Source organism: Schistocerca cancellata, chromosome 1 (genome assembly GCF_023864275.1).
Source record: "Schistocerca cancellata isolate TAMUIC-IGC-003103 chromosome 1, iqSchCanc2.1, whole genome shotgun sequence".
In the NCBI taxonomy this organism is placed as follows: Eukaryota; Metazoa; Arthropoda; class Insecta; order Orthoptera; family Acrididae; genus Schistocerca; species Schistocerca cancellata.
In genome coordinates, this window is record NC_064626.1 from 444,959,801 (window position 1) to 444,981,634 (window position 21,834).

Here is a 21,834-nt window from a genome sequence, read left to right on the forward strand (position 1 = left end):
ATTGTAAATTCCTTTTATGATCTGCGTTTGTCTTCCTTTGTTTTTACCTTTTGTTGGTTGGCTTTTGTAGGTTCAGTACGCAAGACGCATATATCAAACTGAAGTCTGTTAAGAAATTGTAATTATTTGTTAATTATTACTTGAAAATAGAGTTCATTATTATTATAAACATGAGTGAATAATTATTTGTAACTGTAATTCCTCTCTCAGTAAGCATTATCCGTTTTAATTGTTTCTTTCCGCTGCAAGGAGCGCAGCCATTGATGATAGCGATTTGTATCGCGTTTTTGTCTGTGTTTTCCTTAGAAACAAATCAAATGTTTGCTTGACGAAGTCTAAATAGTGCACGATACGAAAGTAGAGTTTCTGTTAAGTTCAATAAGGATTTAAAATACTTATTTGCTCTAACAATAGAAAGTCTCTATCAATTGTCTGCCGCCATCTTCACAATTATCACAGCGGCAAATTCAAATTACGCAACTCTGCAGACATAAATGCTGAACGTAATACAAATGTGTAAAAATAAATGTGCACCGGTGGTCCCGAACTCATTTTAATGAAAATAATTCGAATCAGATTGGTTCTTTAAAAACAGTGCTCATAGCACGATCGTTATAACAAACTTTTCTAGCTGATGTATGGAACCGCAATTAATTACGCACGAGTTGCGAAGAATATTGTTTCAGGTAACATACGTCAGCGTTATGCGCGGCTGATATTCGGTGGTTTTAATGATCATTTTGCTGAAGATAACTGCTTCCATCTTAATCAATAGTTGTATAGAATCTGTTGTATGAACTGTGATTTAGTGACACTTACACAACTTACAGACAACACTTTAACACGACGTCAACTTGGAGTTCTTTAGCAACTTGACCAAATCTTTAGCCGGGAGAAAAATTATGTAAAAATTACTCAGTGTAATAAAATAAGATTATCATTTTTATTTACAAAGTAGTTAAATACCAAACCACTGAATAACACAGCGAACGCCACAAACTACACGTCGTGTCGGATAGCATCAACATGATGAGGATAGGTACACTACCGGAAATGTACGCTAACCTCCAGGGAAGGTCATTGGGGCGTTAGCGGCCACAAGGCAGAAAATACCGCTGGTTGCACTTCACTAAAAAGAATAATACTAAATTAAATGATGAGTAACCAATAGAGAAAGACGGCTGCAATATTTCACCACCTCGAAACACTTCACTTGTTGCCGCCAGGCTCAGCAGTACTGGAACCAACAACCCGCCGGCCAAAGGCGAGATCTCAGAAGAGTCGAGGTTGCATTAGCAGTTAAACTTAAACGTCCAGGCTTCGGCGTGCAGATACGCCGCCAGCGGCCCCGGCTTACCGTCACGCTGCACGGACCTCCTCGCTGCTGCGCCCCAACCGAACTGATCTCCGTTCGCAACTCCCCACTCCACACAACGCGACCCGGAAATTCGAGCGGTCGCTCCAAAGATAGTACCACAGTACTCATATCGATAAGCGCTGCTGCTGCCACTCACGGGCAGGCAAGCCAGCAACTTAGTGAGGCCAGTAAATCGAGTAATAAACAAGATGCCATAACCGCAATGACAAGATGCCAAGCAATAAACGGCATGAACACGAGCCGCACACGGCTCAGCCAGTAATGCTATCACTGTGTGCAGCCAGAAGGCACACCAAAAGCAGAGTGTCTCTCAACGTCCACTTTCTTCAAAGAAGAGTGTCTCTCACAGCCCCCTCTCATCCTTGCTGGAAAAGGGAGCAGGGAAAGGATCTCAGCATTCGTGTCGAAAGGTGACCTGGCACGTCTGACAGATGATAAGCACATCGCGGATTTTGATGCCTTATCGCCAAACCCAGGCAGCCCCTCCACTCTACCTCGCTCTACAAGCGCCTCAGCACCCCAGCGCCAGGAAAGGGGCAAATCAAGACCACAATGATGAAATGGCTCTCACACTCCAATGCAATATACAGGGTGAGTCACCTAACTTTTCCGCTGGATATATTTCGTAAACCACATCAAATACTGACGAACCGATTTCACTGACCGAACGTGAGGAGAGGGGCTAGTGTAATTGTTTAATACAAACCATACAAGAATGCACGGAAGTATGTTTTTTAACACAAACCTACGTTTTTTTTAAATGGAACCACGTTAGTTTTGTTAGCACATCTGAACATATAAACAAATACGTAATCAGTGCCGTTTGTTGCATTGTAAAATGTTTATTACATCCGGAGATATTGAAACCTAAAGTTGACGCTTGAAACCTCCGACGTTCAGTTGCGTGTTGTAACAAACACGGGCCACGGTCAGCGAGCAGCATCTGCAGGGACATGTTTACGACGACGACCGTGTTTACGAGTGTGGTTGTAGTGCACTGTTGTGGTTTGGTCTAGCTGTCGCAGTGTCCGCATGTAGCGCTTGCTGCTATTGTTATTCTGCATTCGTCTCCGCACGTAGACCAACTGTAGTACACCGTGTTAACAGACGTCTGTGATAGCGTAGTGTCGTAGGAACTGTGACCATGGTGTATTCGAACTCTGAAAAGGCGGAGATAATACTCATCTATGGCGAGTGTCGACGAAATGCAGCTAAAGCCTGCAGGGTGTATGCAGAACGGTACCCGGACAGAGAGCATCCAACGTGCCGCACATTGCAAAACATCTACCGCCAACTGTATCCAACAGGTATGGTCGTAGCACGCAAACGGGTCCGTAACAGTCCCGTCACAGGAGAAGCGGGTGCAGTTGGTGTGTTAGCTGCTGTTGCCATGAACCCACACATGAGTACACGGGCATTGCGAGAGTCGGTAGACTGAGTCAAAGTAGTGTCATGCGCATACTGCATCGTCACCGCTTTCACCCGTTTCATGTGTCGCTACATCAGCAATTACATGGTGATGCCTTTAATCATCGAGTGCAATTCTGTCAATGGGCATTAACAGAGAATGCGTTGCAGTTCTACCTGTTTACCGATGAAGCGGGTTTCACAAACCACGGGGCAGAGAATCTACGGAACATGCATTACTGGTCCGTGGACAATCCTCACTGGCTCAGACAGGTAGAGCGACAGTGACCGTGGACTGTAAATGTATGGTGCGGAATCATTGGCGACCACCTCATTGGTCCTCACTTCATTGCAGGGGCCCAAACAGGTGCAACATACATCGCGTTTATACAGAATGATCTGCCAACGTTGCTCGAAAATGTCCCACTGGAAACGCGTCAACGTGTGTGGTATCAGCATGATGGTGCACCTCCACATTCCTCAATTAACACTAGGCTGACCCTTGACAGAATGTTCGACGAGCGTTTCATAGGACGTGGAGGACGCATAAATTGGCCAGCCCGTTCTCCTGATCTTACCCCTCTGGACTTCTTTCTGTCGGGTACGTTAAAGGAGAATGTGTACCGTGATGTGCCTACAACCCCAGAGGATATGAAACAGCGTATTGAGGCAGCCTGCGGCGACATTACGCCAGATGTACTGTGGCGTGTACGACATTCATTACGCCAGAGATTGCAATTGTGTGCAGCAAATGATGGCCACCACATTGAACATCTATTGGCCTGACATGTCGGGACACACTCTATTCCACTCCGTAATTGAAAACGGAAACCACGTGTCTACGTGTACCTCACCCCTCATGGTAATGTACATGTGCGTCAGTGAAAATGACCAATAAAAAGGTGTTAGCATGTGGACGTAATGTGCTGTTCCAGTCTATTCTGTATCTAACGTCCATCGCCGTTCCCTTTGGATCCCTACGTAATTCGGTGCTCTCCGATACACACGATCGAACAGCGGAGGAGTGGTACTCAAGCGTCAACTTTAGGTTACAATATCTCCGGATGCAATTAACATTTTACAATGCAACAAACGGCACTGATTACGTATTTGTTTATATGTTCAGATGTGCTAACAAAACTAACAGGGTTCCATTTAAAAAAACGTAGGTTTGTGTTAAAAAAACATACTTCCGTGCATTTTTTTATGGTTTGTATTAACCAATTACACTAGCCCCTCTCCTCACGTTCGGTCTGTAGAATCAATACGTCAGTATCTGATGTGGTTTACGAAATATATCCAGCGGTAATGTTAGGTGACTCATCCTGTATATGGATACAGGGCTCATCTGGAGGAATTGACACTCCTTACACAGAACAGACCCTTTTGCCTATTGTCTTCAAGAGACTCGTTTCGAAGAGACTGACTCACATGTACTTGGGGGCTATCACCTCTACAGAAAAGACGACCTTACTGGTGACAGGGCAGAAGGTAGGGTTGCAGTGTTCGTCAAGGGCACTTTACAGTCCTCACCTATTCCCTTAACCACAACACTAAAAGCAGCTTTTAGTGACCCATGTTGCCATCACGGAGTGCTCTGTGTACCTACCACCCTCTGAGCCTCTTGACAGTAGCATTGTTGATGAACTACCTCATCCCTTTCTCCTTTTAGAGGACTTCAATGCTCAAAGTGCACTATGGGGTTCTAGCACCACTTTCCCCAAGGGTCGGATACCTGAGGCTCTGCTAGGCACAACGGATCTCATACTGCTGAACATGGGTCAAGCTACCCATTTTAGCACCACTATGGATTCGTCTACAGCCATAGACCTCTCCTTCTGCTGACCTGCATTTGCAGATACTGCTCAGTGAGCAGTGGACGATGACCTTCATGGTTGTGACCATCTTCCTATCTGCCTGATGGAGCAGATCTCGAAAAGAAGCCATCGAGATGGTTGTTCAAAAAGGCTAACTGGCTGCTTTACAGGCAGTTAGCTGTTTTCGAGAAATGTGACGACGTCCAGGACTGGATGGATCACATTACAGCTGTGATTCATCATGCCACTGATGCATCCATCCCAAAGTCAACAATAACGCATAGGAGTTGACCAATCCCTTGGTAGAATGATTAGTGTCGTTCTGCAATCCGGCACAGAGACCGGCTATGCGCAGATTCAGTCGACGCCATACAGATGAGAATCTGCAAACTTTTGAATGGCGCGTGCAAAGGTGAGGAAAATAATTCGCCAGAGTTAGCATTGTCCTTGGCAAGAGTTCCTGTGTTCCATCAATAGGTCCACATCCGCAAGTAAAGTATGGGAAGCCATTAGGAGGATCTCAAGCCACAACTTTCGACCGCCAATAACAGCTGTACGAATACAGCAGTCTCTCGTAACATCGCCGAGGGGCATAGCTCAAACAATGGCTGAATCATATAAATCCATTATGGCCGATTCTAGCCAGGATCTCACTTACTGTCAATATCGGGTGACACAGGAAAAGGCTGATTTCGATTTCTGTACCACCAACATGGAGGAATACAACCATCCTTTCTCTCAATATCTACTTTGTCAGTAGCTTGTGATACGATCCCTGGAAACGACCGGATAACCTACAGCAAGTTGAAACAGTGGACGGATGGTCGAAGGGGGTCCTCCATCATCTCGTCAATAAAATTTGGATGATGGGTGACTTTCCCAATTCTTGGAAAGAATCTACTTTAATTCCAATTGTAAAACTAGAGAAGAATCGGACAGGCCCCAGTAGTTATTATAGTATTAAATGGTTCAAATGGCTCTGAGCACTATGGGACTTAACATCTGAGATCATCAGTCCCCTAGAACTTGGAACTACTTAAACCTAACTAACCTAAGGACATCATACACATCCATGCCCGAGGCAGGATTCGAACCTGCGACCGTAGCAGTCGCGCGTTTCCGGACTGAAGCGCCTAGAACCGCTCGTCCACCGCGGCCTGCTATTGTAGTGTTAGCCTAACAAGCTGAGTAGGAAACACACTGGAACGTATAGCCAATAGGCGTCTAGTGTGGGTTGTGAAAACCAAGTCCCTACTTAGTCGTTCCCAGTGTGGGTTCAGGAGGTATCGCTCCACGCTCGATAACCTGACCCTGCTCGAAGCAGAAATTCAACAAGCTTTCCTTCATAAGCAACACCTCATCGGTGTTTCCTTCGATTTGGAAAAGGCTTATGATATTGTTTGGAGGCATAATATTTTGTCGCAACTCCATCAGTGGGGATTTTATATGGTCCTTTCTCTCAGACAGATATTTTAGATATAAGGTTGGGAATGTCCTGTCTCTCCGTTTTAAGCAGGAGAATGGCGTCCGTCAAGGGAGTGTTTTAAGTGGCACGGCTTTCGCCATTGCAATCAACAGTATTACTCCAGAGTGCGATGTCCATTATTATGTTCCTTGTTTTTGGATGACTTCTCCATCTCCTGTGCATCCTCCAGCCTCGCAACGACTACTCGGCAATTGCAACTGACGATCACGTGGTTGGAGGAAAGGTCTTGCACCACAGGTTTTAAGTTCTCTTTGGAGAACACATTTTGTGTTGATTGTAATGGATCCCGCTGTCTTTAATTTACCTCTTTTAAAACTGGGGACACCGTTCTCAGTTTTAAGGAAAAGGTGAAGTATCTGGGTCTTACTCTTGATGAGTAGTTAACATGGTTGCCACACCTTAAAGAACTGAAACTGAGACGTCTCAAGGCCTGAAACATCCTTAAATGTGTCAGTCATAGGTCTTGGGGAGCCGACAGCGCACTTCAGCTTCAACACTATAAGGCATTTCTGCGACCCAGGCTTGAATATGGATGCCAGATTTATGAGTCAGCAACGCCCTCATACCTTAAAATGTTGGATGCAGTTCACCACGAGGGTTTTAGGCTGTTAAAAGGGGCATTGTCTGTTCCTATATCGTCAGCATCCAGCTACGTTGTTCAACCGCCACTAGAACGGCTGTTCGATCATTGGCCACAAGCAGTACGGCCATTTGGGATCTGTGCAAGGGAGATCCTTGAATTACTACAGGTAGGGGGCATTAAGGTGCAACGCAGGGGTGGAGTAGGACATCCCCCTTGCTACTAAGAAGGCCCAGATTGCTTTTAGAACTGACTGCTTACAAGACCCCAGAGTATGTTTTTAAAATTAAATTTAATGAGATTTTACGTCGTCACCTTTTTTTTTTTTTTTTTTTTTTTTTTTTTTTTTTTTTTTTACGGGTGGTTCTAATCAGGGAGATTTTTTCGGTTGTTTCCCGACATTGTCCTCAGGATTTGGCTCCCAGAGAATTTTCAGTTTATTACGCGGAACTCTTTGGCATCTTGAGGGCAATGGAGCAGATGAGACGCCATCGTGACAACAAATTTATCATCTACTCCGACTCTCAAAGCACCCTTCTCGCTACTGAAGAGATGTACACAGCAGATCGGATGGTGCAACAGCTGCAGGACGTTCTCCTTCTCTTGTAAAGGCAAAACAAGGAAATCATTCTTTGCTGGGTTCCAGGGCACATAGGGATTAAGGGAAACGAACTCGCCGATACGGCTGCCAAAGAGACTTGCTCCCTTCCTTCTCCTGCTCGCTGTTCAGTCCCTCTGCGGGCTGTCACTTCATTTGTCACCAGGAAGGCCATGTATTAGTGGTAGGCACGGAGGCTGAAAGTGAGGAATAATAAACTACGTTCATAAAGAATTCAGTGTGATCAAGGATTACCTCCTTCCGCTCGTGACAGTGTGAAGAAGTAGCCCTTACATGGCTAAAGTGAGACATTACCCTTAGAAACACGGCTTCATCTTACGTCGGGAGGGCCCTCCGTATGTCAGAGATGTTGGATACAGCAGTTAGTACCGTATTTTAACTGAGTGTGTTTTATATGACGACCTGAGGATTGAACTGGGTCTCCCACAGGACTTCCCTCTATTTTAACTGATAATGAGGCGAGTGTTTGTGTTTTAAGATTTTGTGTGGTGTCCGGCATTCTTCCCAAAATATTGGATGTGAGATCTTAATGCGTCACGGAGTGGCTGGGTAACGTAGTATTTATAAATTGTCATCCAGCCACGGTTATATGTCCCTTTTTACCAGCGTCTTTACAGCTATTTTATCCATGACTCTATTTAGTTATTCTGCTGTGCCTCGTTAGGATTTTATCACAGGCTTTTGTGAAGCTCACATTCTTGGGGTTGCTTTCGATTGTTGCGGTGGGATAAAACTTGGTTTTCAGTTTATTGATCTTTTTCCACAGATTATCACAATCTTCTTCGGTACATCATTAATGCAAGGGTGCTGATGACCTTGCTGTTTAGTGCCCTCCGCCATAAATCATCATCGTTATTCTTCTCTCTCTCTCTCTCTCTCTCTCACACACACACACACAGACACACACACAGACAGTCACGTGTTTCGATTCACATCGCGTTATTCTTTCTGTCTAGGGTGTCGTTATGTACGGAGCTCGTACGCAACAGCACGCTGTTACTAGAGGATGAGAATTACTGAGCTACACATGTCAAAAAGAATTTGCATTGCCCCGGTTCCCAGAACTCCTAAACATAGAATTTGACTATGGATATTGTATCACAGTCCCTTTGACTGTTCAGATATGTCACTAAACCCGCCCAAAGATGTGAACAACTATGCATAAGCAGCGCCTTTAGACGGAGACGGTCCGACAGCCGATCAGTTCCAGTCATTCCACAAGGATGGAGGTACACGGCTCGTGTTGTCTGTAGTTCAACCATGCCTACACGGTCAATACCATGGTTCGATCGCGTCCTCATTGTCACTTTGTGCCAAGAAGGGCTCTCAACAAGGAAAGTGTCCACGCGTCTCGGAGTGAACCAAATCCATGTTGTTCGCACATGGAGGAGATAAAGAGAGACAGGAAATGTCGATGACATGCCTCGCTCAGGCCGCCAAAGGCCTACTACTGCAGTGGATGACCGCTACCTACAGATTATGGCACGGAGGATCCCTGACAGCAACGCCACCATGTTGAATAATGCTTTTAGTGCAGCCATAGGACGTCGTGTTACGACTCAAACTGTGTGCAATAGGCTGCATAATGCACAACTTCACTCCCGACGTCCATGGCGAGGTCCATCTCTGCAACCACGACACCATGCAGCGCGGTACAGATGGGCCCAACAATATTCCGAACGGACCACTCAGCAATGGCATCACGTTCTCTTCACCGATAAGTGTCGCATATGCCTTCAACAAGACAATCGTCGGAGACGTGTTTGGAGGCAACGCGGTCAGGCTGAACGCGTTAGACACACTGTCCAGCGAGTGCAGCAAGGTGGAGGTTCCCAGCTGTTTTGGGGTGGCATTATGTGAGGCCGACGTACGCCGCTGATGGTCATGGACGACGCCATAACAGCTGTACTATACGTGAACGCCATCCTCCAACCGATAGTGCAACCATATCGCCAGCATATTGGCTAGGCATTCGTCTTCATGGACGACAATTCGCGCCCCCATCGTGCACATCTTGTGAATAACTTCCTTCAGGATAACGACATCGCTCGACTAGAGTGGTCAGCATGTTCTTCAGACATGAAACCTATCGAACATGCCTGGGATAGATTGAAAAGGGCTGTTTAAGGACGAAGTGACCCACCAACCACTCTGAGGAATGTACGTCGAATTGCCGCTGAGGAGTGGGACAATCTGGACCAACAGTGCCTTAATGAAGTTGTGGATAGTATGCCACGACGAATACAGGCATGCATCAGTGCAAGAGGACGTGCTACTGGGTATTAGAGGTACCGGTGTGTACAGCAATCTGGATCAACAACTCTCAAGGTCTCGCTGTATGGCGGTGCAGCATACAAAAATGTGGTTTTCATTAGCAATAAAAAGGGCGGAAATGATGTTTATGTTGATCTCTATTCCAGTTTTCTGTACATGTTTCGGAACTCTCGAAAATGACATGATGCAATTCTTTTTTTATGTATGTATATGAAATAAAATCGTCGTAACTTTTGAACGGTTTGCCTTAGGGCGTTCAAACTGCATGGTTGGCCGCGGGGCGATGGTAGTTAGTATGCACTGTGTGGCTTGGTTTAGCGGCAAAGCCCACTTTCATTTGGATAGCTACGTCAATAAGCAAAATTGGCGCATCTGGGGAACTGAGAATTCGCATTTCGCGATCGAGAAGTCTCTTCACCGTCAACGTGTGACTGTGTGGGGTGCAATGTCCAGTCACGGAATAATCAGTGCAATATTCCTCGACGACACGGTGATTACCGAACGGTACCTAAAGGTTTTGGAAAATGATTTCATCCTCATTATCCAGAGTGACGCTGATTTCGACGAGATGTGGTTCGATCAAGACGGAGCTCGACCCCATCGAAGCAGAAGTGTAGTTGATGGCCTGAATGAGCACTTGGGGGACCGCATTTTTGCTCTGGGGTACCCAGAGGCTACTGGCATGGGCCTCGATTCGCCGCCATATTCTCCAGATCTGAACATATGCGGCTCCTTTTTGTGGGGTCATATTAAAGACAAGGTTTACAGTAATAACCCAAAACCATTGCTGAGCTGAAAACACCATTCAGAAGGTCAACGGCAGCATCGACGTCGCGCCACTTCAGTGAGTCATGCCAATTTCGCTATTCGTCTATGCGAAACAATTACCAATGATGTCACAACCTAAATCCTAAATTCGAACATCTGTAGTGACGCTTATGTGTTGAATTAAGTATGTGCACGCCGTTGTTTGTTACTTTTTTTCTTATAGATCAATAATTGTCACACTGTAGGATTACTCTGACGGCTGCAGTCTGTAGGAATGATAACCGATAATGGGAGTAATCGCAATACCTGCGCCAGTCCAGCATTGTGAAACAATACCGAAAGCCACGTTCGGTTTTCTGTTTCGACATATGATGAATCATTGTTCATCCCGCTTTGCCATGCGAGAGCGTCACACCTCTTATTGAGATTCTGTATGCCACCAGTGGACGGACACCACACAATGGTTTTCTGGTATCGCTGTAGTTGTCACATCGCTGCCAGGGCACTATCACGCTGTCTCACGTTGTCTTGCTGATCTCGAAGTTCCTCAAAACTATGGACGTGATGTACGTTATTTAAACGGAAGTAAAGCGTGATATAACAAACCTTTTGCTGTAGCTATGGTGTTTATTTTATATGCCAGTGCATAAATGTACATACATTCCAGTAATTTGCCACACATTTGTCCACATCTCTGAGATAAACGTCTTTTTTTTTCCTTTTCCATCGTTCCTCAGTTGCTTCAGAATTCATGAAGGTGTGTTCTGCCTATGCAACTAAATGCAAATCAGTTTGTTTTTTTGCACACACGTTTCGCCTCTTTTATCTGTGAATCATCTTCAGTGGCCTCCAATACATACTTCTTCTTACACATGTAAAAATGTATTATGTGCTGGTTACAATATGTTACTACGTTACATTTCGTCACGTTTTTCAGATTATAATCAGCTTTTGTAGCATAAATATCGTGATGTTAAATTAACTTTTGGTGTTACTTATGATTTCCAGCGTTGTTAGTCCATGTGTGTGGTCCTGGAGACGTGTTATTCGGTCCTCATGCTCCAGCTGAATCTTCCTCCCCTCCTTCCTTCTCCCTCTCTCTCTCCCTCTCTCTCTCTCTCTCTCTCTCTCTCTCTCTCTCACACACACACACACACACACACACACACACACACACAGACACACACACACACACACACACACACACACACACACATACACCTATAAAAAAATGAAAAGAAAGAACGCTCTCTCAAGGAACAACACATAACAAAATACACACACACAACACAAACAAAAGTAGGAAGATAAACACACAGCGACAGTTGGCAATACTACTCTCTGTAAACACACACATATAGATCACAAAATGATGTGTCAAAATAAATGTCCTTGAAAACCGCCGGAAATCGGCCAGCTGGAGCATGAGGACCGAATGAACACATCTCCAAGACCACACACATGGACTAACGTAGACTAACAACGCTGGAAATCATAGGTAACACCAAACGATGATTTAACATCACGATATTTGTGCTACAAAAGTTGTTTCTAATCTGGAAAACAAGAGAAAAATTTGACGAAATGTAACATAGTATCATATTGCAATTGCTACATAATACAGTTATTATATATATAGAAAGAAACATGTATTACAGGCCACTAAAAAGCCTCCACAAACAAAAGAAGCGAAACACCTATGGCTGAAACACTAACTGCCTTTCGTTTAGTTGCACAGACATAACATACCTAGAAGAATTCTGAGAGACTTTTTTGAAGCACGGGATCAAGTTGGCGGTGTGAAAGACCCTCTGGCGTCCTAAATTCGTGGGATAGCAAGTCACGAAATACACATGCTTTATCATTTAATACGAATTATGATGCTACAAACCACTTCCAGATATGAAACTTCCTGGCAGATTAAAACTGTGTGCCCCACCGAGACTCGAACTCGGGACCTTTGCCTTTCACGTGCAAGTGCTCTACCATCTGAGCTACCGAAGCCCGACTCACGCCGGTCTCACAGCTTTACTTCTGCCAGTATCTCGTCTCCTACCTTCCAAACTGCCAGGAAGTTTCATATCAGCGCACACTCCGCTGCAGTGTGAAAATCTCATTCTGGACACTTCCAGATAATTTGCGGGCGTTAGAGACCAAACTCCATCATGTACTGAACACGTACGTGAAAAATAACTGAACACAGCTCTGTTGACGGAACCGTTCCGGCATTCACTTGAAGATGACACATAATACATAAATCAAGATGGTCAGACGACGTTTTGGAACCGCCTCATCCACAAGATGAGTCCAGTTTATTAACTACGGCGTTACACTGTTAGATTAGATTAGATTAATACTGGTTCCATGGATCATGAATACGATATATCGTAATGATGTGGAACGAGTCAAATTTTCCAATACATGACATAATTAAGTTAATTTAACAACATACTTAAGTTAATATAACAACTTTTTCATTTTTTGTGTTTTTTATTTTTTTAATATATATATATATATATATATATATATATATATATATATATATATATATATATATATATATTAATTTATATCTAAAAATTCCTCTATGAAGTAGAAGGAGTTGTCATTCAGAAATTCTTTTAATTTCTTCTTAAATACTTGTTGGTTATCTGTCAGACTTTTGATACTATTTGGTAAGTGACCAAAGACTTTAGTGGCAGTATAATTCAGCCCTTTCTGTGCCAAAGTTAGATTTAATCTTGAATAGTGAAGATCATCATTTCTCCTAGTATTGTAGTTATGCACACTGCTATTACTTTTGAATTGGGTTTGGTTGTTAATAACAAATTTCATAAGAGAATATATATACTGAGAAGCTACTGTGAATATCCCTAGATCCTTAAATAAATGTCTGCAGGATGATCTTCAATGGATAACAGAAGTTATCTGGCGTCAGTCATGTTCTTAGGCCCTATTGAATCGGTATCATGAGTAACTGTGCATATGTTATGCACGCAATTACTGGGATACCAATTGTCTTGTGACTAATGTACAAATATATGTTTTCCCTGAAATGCTTATAACGATAATTTTCCCACAACAGATGCAATGTATCTGTTACCTACTTCTTAGCGTCTAGGCCTTAACTGGTATCACGAGTAAGTCTCATATACCTATTTTTTTTGTTAGGCAGTGGTTAGAACACCCAGTTCCTTGAAGAGGTTTCTAAATGATGTTCTGAAATTTACGCTAGAAATGGGTCCTATTACACATCATGCACTCTAAGAACTTTTGTTCGGTTTGATAAGTTACCCCAGTATATGATCCTGTATGACGTAAACAAATGTAAGTAAGCAAAGTCTACAAGTTTCTTTTTTTACATATTTGTATCTCCTACGTCTGACATCATTCGCATTGCAGAGACAGACCTGTTTAGGCACTTCAGCAATTCTGTGGTATGCCTATCCCAACTGAATTTATTATCCAGCTCTAACCCCAGAAATTTAACATTGTCAACCTCTTTTATCTGCATGTCTTCATATCTTACACAAATGCTAGAAGGAAATCTCTTACAGGTTCTGAAATGCCTATAGTGGGTCTTTTCCAAGTTTAATGACACTGAATTAGATTTAAATCATTTAATAATGTCAGTGAAAATTTTACTAACAGCCATTTCTAAAGCTGTACTTCACTCGCTATTCATTGAAATGTTTGTATCATCTGCAAACAAAAGAAATTTAGCATCTGGCAATGTAACAGACGGGAGATCATTAATGTTGTAGTTACAACTCAGCATTTTCGAGTCACAGCTACACTCCCAAATATTTATTCCTAAGAAAGAGAAATAGGTAAAATAAATGCGTTTCGACTACAATTGTCTGGAAGTTAAACGTGGATCGTTGTGAATTTGAAGAAGAAAAAACGGCAAGCATTTGAAATGTGGGGCAACAGAAGGATGGTTATAATTAAGTGGAGAGATAAAGTAGGAAATGAAGTCGTAATGGAGAGAAATGACCGAGGAAATTATTCCATGTAAAAACATACCAGAAGAAGGGACACCCTAGTGGGCCATTTGTAACAACAAATTGTCCCCGTAAGGTCCCAGTGGAAGGTGCCATTGCTTTCCTGAAGGTACGTTTACACTGGGATACATGTATCGCGACATGTATGAGCGACATGTCAATTTGACATGTTGCGATACATCACCTCATACAAAAATTCACGGAACTTGTATGCGGACCCTCGAGCTCATACATGTCGCATATACATTTTGTATATCGCTTTTTGGCCATATACGCGACATGTATGAGCGACATTTTAAGAACTCGCGCATGCGCAGTACTATCATTTCCTGTCGTCTTGTCGCCTGCCGCTTATTTTGAAGTTTAGCGCATGCGTAGTACCAGGCTCTTTGGCGGCTGTTTTGAGTTTTGGAGCTGCCGACTGTCGTTTGTTGTGTAGTTATTTGTGTATTTTGTCATGTGTTGTGCCCGCGTGTTTTAAAATTTGCGATGACTTCTTGGTCCAAACAAAATACACTGAATTTTATAGAGGCAGTGCGCAGGCATCCCTGTATATGGGATGTGAAAATACGAGACTATAAGAACACTCACAAAAGGTACGACGAGTGGGAGGAAATTGCCAAGGCATTTAACGTGTCAAGGAAGGAATGTGAGGACAAGTGGCATAATTTAAAATGCCAATATAGTCGCGAGTTAGCGAAACGGAAGAGCAGCAAAGGAAGTGGAAGTGCTACAAGCAATGTGTACCACACTTCATGGTATGCTTTTGAAAGTATGCAGTTCATAAGAGACAATTACAAACCACTCTCTCATAGGAGCACACATGAAGTAGTACCAGTAAGTAAATTTGTTATATTATTTTATTAATCATATATTTGGCAACATTTTTTCGTGCTAATGCTTTACATAATGTGAATAGTTACAATTTCACTGAAAAACATGATTCTCCATACTGCTATGGTTTGAAGTCCTGAATACTGCAGAAGAATAGAGCATATTACTTTATGTCATCATTTAACAATGATGTGCAACTTATTTTCCATACTGCCATGGGATGGAGCCCTGAATACTGCAGAAGTATTCAGCATATTCTCTTCTGTTGTCATTCAGCAATGAAGTTCTTCGGCCAGTTCTGGGCAGTGGCTCCAGCACAGTAGGGGTTTCCCTCCAGGACCCAGGTATTACGTTGCCATCATCTCCCTTTCTGTCGTATGTTCCTGCTGGACAATAACTTTGAGATTTTCTGTTTTGAAGAAAATTATGTAAATAAACACAGGCTAGTGCCACCACTGTAGCTTTCCCCGGACTGAGAAGCATTTGCTTCCTCAGCACTCTGTAAACAGCACTTATAATCCCAAATACATTTTCTATTACTCTTCTTGCCCTGCATGCTCTATAGTTAAAAATACGTTGCCAACTATTTTTTTCATGCAGACCTGGAAATGGTTTCACAATATTTTCCTCTAGGCCAAAGGCTTCGTCAGCGACGAAAACATATGGAACAGGCTTGCTCCTACCAGGAAGAGGAGTTGATGGTGGTATATTTAGAGTTTTTGTTTCCAACATTTTGTAAAATGTGGTGTCTTTAAGGACACCACCATCTGAAATCCTCCCCTGCGTGCCAACATCAGCGCAAATTATTCTATAATTAGCATCAGCAATTGCTAGCAAAACAATGCTGAAGCGCTCTTTATAATTAAAATAAACTGTTCCACTGTTGGGTGGTGCCACAATGTCAATGTGCCTCCCATCTATAGCTCCCAAACACCTGGGGAAATTCCATTTTTCTTCATATTCTTTGGCAATTTTCAGCCATTCCTCTGCAGTAGCAGGAAGCTGGAAAGAAAATTGTTACTCTTTTAATTTAATTTACGCATGGACACTCAAAGAAATTCTAAATACATTAAGATACTTTGATTACAATGTATGTATAATATATAGCTCACTTTGCCTTAGAAATGTGTTATGTATTTTAAAGGTCATGGAAGCCCCAGCCAGAGAAGGAGATGGTGAAGGAGAAGGAGAAGGAAGCATCAGTTTCCCTTTCGATGTCACAGAAATGGAGGAGGTGACATTTGCCACGCCCCCAGAAGACATTGTGGAAGTGGAAACCACTCCACTCATCTCTGTGCCTCCACATGAAAGTGGATGTGCAACCGTGCCACCCTGTACCACTCCAAGTCCGAGTGGAAGTGGTAGATCAAGTGCACTGAAGAGAGCCAGGAGAGACCTGGATGAAGACCGAGAAGGTCTTTTACAGACCTTAAGAAAAGTTGGCGACAATTTAGCAGGCAGGAAAAGGGACCAGTTTACCCACTTGGGTGACTTGGTCGCCAATAAGCTCAGATTTCTGTATGAAAATGGCCATACTACAATTATGGCAAGACTTGAGAACGGAATCTACAGATGTTTGCAGGAGGCAAACGATGAACTAATAAATGCAAATGCAACATAATTTATGTATTCTTCAAAAACATGTATAAACGTTGAAATATGCATGTAATGTGCTGTCAAGTACTATTTAATAAAACTAAATACAAATTAATGTTGTTGGATATCTTTACTGTGAAGAAAGTGTCCTCAGAAATTGTGATATTGTATTACTGAGTGAAGCATGTCAGTCGATCCAAAGAACTAAAAGCTAACCCATTTCAGCAAAATTTGAGAAATTTATGCTGAAAAAGGTATGTGCCGTTAAAATTTTAGTTCCTATTCCAGCATCCTCACGTGGTTATGTTGGCAACATCAACGGCGCGGTAGAAAATTTGTGCTGCTGTTCCTGGTTGACAGTTACTTGTATGTACCCTCGTCCGCTCGTTAAAAGTAATTGCCCTCGTAAAACGAAGATTTCATGACAAAACATTTGCATTGTCGCGCGATTACTAATGCCAACGACTCACACACGATTGTCGGCATTAGCATCCGTTGCCAACATTATCACGCGAGGCCGCCGGAATAATAGCAAAAAACTGATATACGCGCCAGATGCATGAAAAAATTATATAATGTATTACATACTCTGATATACACTCCTGGAAATTGAAATAAGAACACCGTGAATTCATTGTCCCAGGAAGGGGAAACTTTATTGACACATTCCTAGGGTCAGATACATCACATGATCACACTGACAAACCACAGGCACATTGACACAGGCAACAGAGCATGCACAATGTCGGCACTAGTACAGTGTATATCCACCTTTCGCAACAATGCAGGCTGCTATTCTCCCATGGAGACGATGGTAGAGATGCTGGATGTAGTCCTGTGGAACGGCTTGCCATGCCATTTCCACCTGGCGCCTCAGTTGGACCAGCGTTCGTGCTGGACGTGCAGACCGCGTGAGACGACGCTTCATCCAGTCCCAAACATGCTCAATGGGGGACAGATCTGGAGATCTTGCTGGCCAGGGTAGTTGACTTACACCTTCTAGAGCACGTTGGGTGGCACGGGATACATGCGGACGTGCATTGTCCTGCTGGAACAGCAAGTTCCCTTGCCGGTCTAGGAATGGTAGAACGATGGGTTCGATGACGGTTTGGATGTACCGTGCACTATTCAGTGTCCCCTCGACGATCACCAGTAGTGTACGGCCAGTGTAGGAGATCGCTCCCCACACCATGATGCCGGGTGTTGGCCCTGTGTGCCTCGGTCGTATGCAGTCCTGATTGTGGCGCTCACCTGCACGGCGCCAAACACGCATACGACCATCATTGGCACCAAGGCAGAAGCGACTCTCATCGCTGAAGACGACACGTCTCCATTCGTCCCTCCATTCACGCCTGTCGCGACACCACTGGAGGCGGGCTGCACGATGTTGGGGCGTGAGCGGAAGACGGCCTAACGGTGTGCGGGACCGTAGCCCAGCTTCATGGAGACGGTTGCGAATGGTCCTCCCCGATACCCCAGGAGCAACAGTGTCCCTAATTTGCTGGGAAGTGGCGGTGCGGTCCCCTACGGCACTGCGTAGGATCCTACGGTCTTGGCGTGCATCCGTGCGTCGCTGCGGTCCGGTCCCAGGTCGACGGGCACGTGCACCTTCCGCCGACCACTGGCGACAACATCGATGTACTGTGGAGACCTCACGCCCCACATGTTGAGCAATTCGGCGGTACGTCCACCCGGCCTCCCGCATGCCCACTATACGCCCTCGCTCAAAGTCCGTCAACTGCACATACGGTTCACGTCCACGCTGTCGCGGCATGCTACCAGTGTTAAAGACTGCGATGGAGCTCCGTATGCCACGGCAAACTGGCTGACACTGACGGCGGCGGTGCACAAATGCTGCGCAGCTAGCGCCATTCGACGGCCAACACCGCGGTTCCTGGTGTGTCCGCTGTGCCGAGCGTGTGATCATTGCTTGTACAGCCCTCTCGCAGTGTCCGGAGCATGTATGGTGGGTCTGACACACCGGTGTCAATGTGTTCTTTTTTCCATTTCCAGGAATGTATATATATAAAACTTTTACCTTCACTTCTTGGGATAAAACTTGCACAATGGCCTCGCAAACACGAAGAATAATGTTGCATATGGCACTTTTTGATATTCTATGCAGATACATTAACGTCGAAAAGGAATCCCCAGTGGCCAAAAAACGGAGTGTTACTTCCAACTGATCCTCTGGTGGAATCGCTTCCCGAAAGTTTGTGTTGGTTTTGGACACAAGAGGAGCAACAAGAGATAGCAAACCGCGGAAATCCTCCATACTCATCCTAACATAATTTCTAAAATATGCGCCATCCTCTAGCGTTAATTCCTGAACGAGCATTGCGTAAGCTCCGTGAGTAGCGCGTTTGCGAAGAAACTCTCTCTGCCACCATCTACGCTTCCTCCGCCTTTTCTTCCTATCATCTTCCGAAAGAGCAAGTGTACCAGCACATAAAAATGTGAAATCTTCCAAATCGTCGTCGGAAGCCATCGCACAGTGATACAAATCAGTGTAAACGCACGCTCATACATGTATGAAGTTGATACTTGTCAGCTCATACAAGTCGCGATACATGTCGCAAAGTCGCATATACATGTATCTCATACATGTGCCGATACAAATCGCAGTGTAAACGCACCTTGAGACCTCATCTGTGTTTGTGTCTCACCTGAAGAACGACTGTGATCAATGTTAGTGCACTGACGTGTTGAGTACCACTTTTGTTGTAAATGTATACGACAATTCTTAAACATTCTAACGAATGCTTTTCAGTTGTAATATTTCTCTGAATTGCAATTTCTTGAACGTTATGCTAAAAGGATCTGCCGGGTGGTTTTAATTAAAACAAAGCTACTCACAGAGGTCCATTGTGGGATTAATTATCGTACAGCAGCGAATCTTGGTACATATGGGAACGTGTTAAAATGGAACCGATTTATCCTGGGAAAAGATTAGTTCCAATTTTGACCACCAGGTGCAAATTTGGCGCCGTACAGCGTCTTGTCGACGTCTCTGGTGCTCATATTGAGCGGCGGGTAATAATAAAATCAACATCTTGCCTTTCTCATTTCTTTGAACTTTTCTACCTACATCCCGTTCCTAATCCATTACATATGGAACATTTCTAAACGTCTTTCTTGCATTCACAGCGTCAGATTCGCACCTGGTGGCCAAATCTGGAACTAATCTTTTTCTAGCTCAAATCTGTTCTGCATTAACGCATTATAATTTATACCGTTTCACTCGCTGCGATACGACAAATACAGCCCATACTAGACTTATGTGAGTTGCTGCACTTACATTTTAGCCCCCAAAGTATGAAGCACTGGTGTAAATAATTATTTTTTTGATACATTTATTTATTTTTATCGTTATTCGGTTATCCTAGAACTATAATCAATTTACTTCCATTATGACACTTGATCTCAGCATTTAAAAACATGTGTTTCTTCAATACACAGTATTTAGCACGCCGTTCATCTTATTATTTGGCACCAGTTGCTCGTTTCTTACCAGGCTAAGTTCGAAACGTTGTTACAGCTCTTCTGCAGATGTTGTCTCGTTTATGCACGTCTTCCGGCAGTACATTCATTTCCTTTAGGTCTTTTTGAAGTTCATGTACTGTGATATTTTTGTGTTCAGTTTTGACTAAGAGGTTCATTTCGTTCATTCGGAAACATTAATTTTTTTTTTTTTTTACGTGCCCGTAAAGCCGAACTTTGCATTTGCGCAATGTGTCAGTAATTGCGTCTGTGTTAGAATACTTCCTTGATTAGATTTTTTGTATAGTCGCATTATTACAATTTGGACCCAGCATACTGTGTAAAAACTTTCTCTCCTTTCTTTATAATTTAGCTAGGAAAAATCTCTCAGAGAGGGCAAGACACTAGGATGCATACTACAAAGGGTGAACCAGAACTCCACAGACAAACGTTCAGTGGCTGTCCAGGAATATCTTCTGTCGTATTCAAAATTTAGGACACGAACCACCAGATGCTTCTCATAAACGCCCAAAAGTAATTCTTACACGCCACTTTAGGGACCAATAACACCCACATAAAACACCAAACGCAAGCATACTCACTAAAAACACGCACACAACCCCAATCCCTCATCTTCACGACAACCCCTAGCGCATTCTGAAGTCAGACGGGCACAACGTAGTGGTCCTCCACACGCAACCAAAATAACCATAGCCTCGTCGCACTGAAAACAGTTCAAAATGGTTCAAATGGCTCTGAGCACTATGGGACTCAACATCTTAGGTCATAAGTCCCCTAGAACTTAGAACTACTTAAACCTAACTAACCTAAGGACATCACACACACCCATGCCCGAGGCAGGATTCGAACCTGCGACTGTAGCAGTCCCGCGGTTCCGGACTGCAGCGCCAGAACCGCTAGACCACCGCGGCCGGCCTGAAAACAGTTCACAACAGTACAGATGTTACGGTATGCGCTGTGTGTCTTGTTTCAGTTCGCTCACGGCATCTGCTGTTGATAACAGCAATGTCCCCTTTACCTCTTTGTCCTGAAGTTTGCATTTAGTATTGCACGTCTCTGTCCAGGGTTTTGTTTCCCGGCATTATTGGTCGTGCTTGAACAACGATATAAGGCGGTACTATGGATACGTTTACTCGCATGTATGTTCACTGAATGCAATGGGAGAAATACAAAACGACTCTGTGTTGAACTGTTCCGACGATAACCACATCACAGCCGGCCGCTATGACCGAGCGGTTCTAGGCGCTTCAGTCCGGAACCGCGCTGCTGCTACGGTCGCAGGTTCGAATCCTGCCTCGGGCATGGATGTGTGTGATGTCTTTAGGTTAGTTAGCTTTAAGTAGATCTAAATCTAGGGGACTGATGACCTCAGATGTTAAGTCCCATAGTGCTCAGAGCCATTTGAACCATTTTGAACCTGGCCTGCAATTTCAAAAAGACAACATATTCAGTTCTGGACATCTGGAGGTAACATATGCTGAGGAAATAATGATTCTAACCGCGTAAGTAACGAGCAGCCCTTAGTGGCTCGCCATCACAATTTTTTATCTTAAATATCTTTGTGACTAAT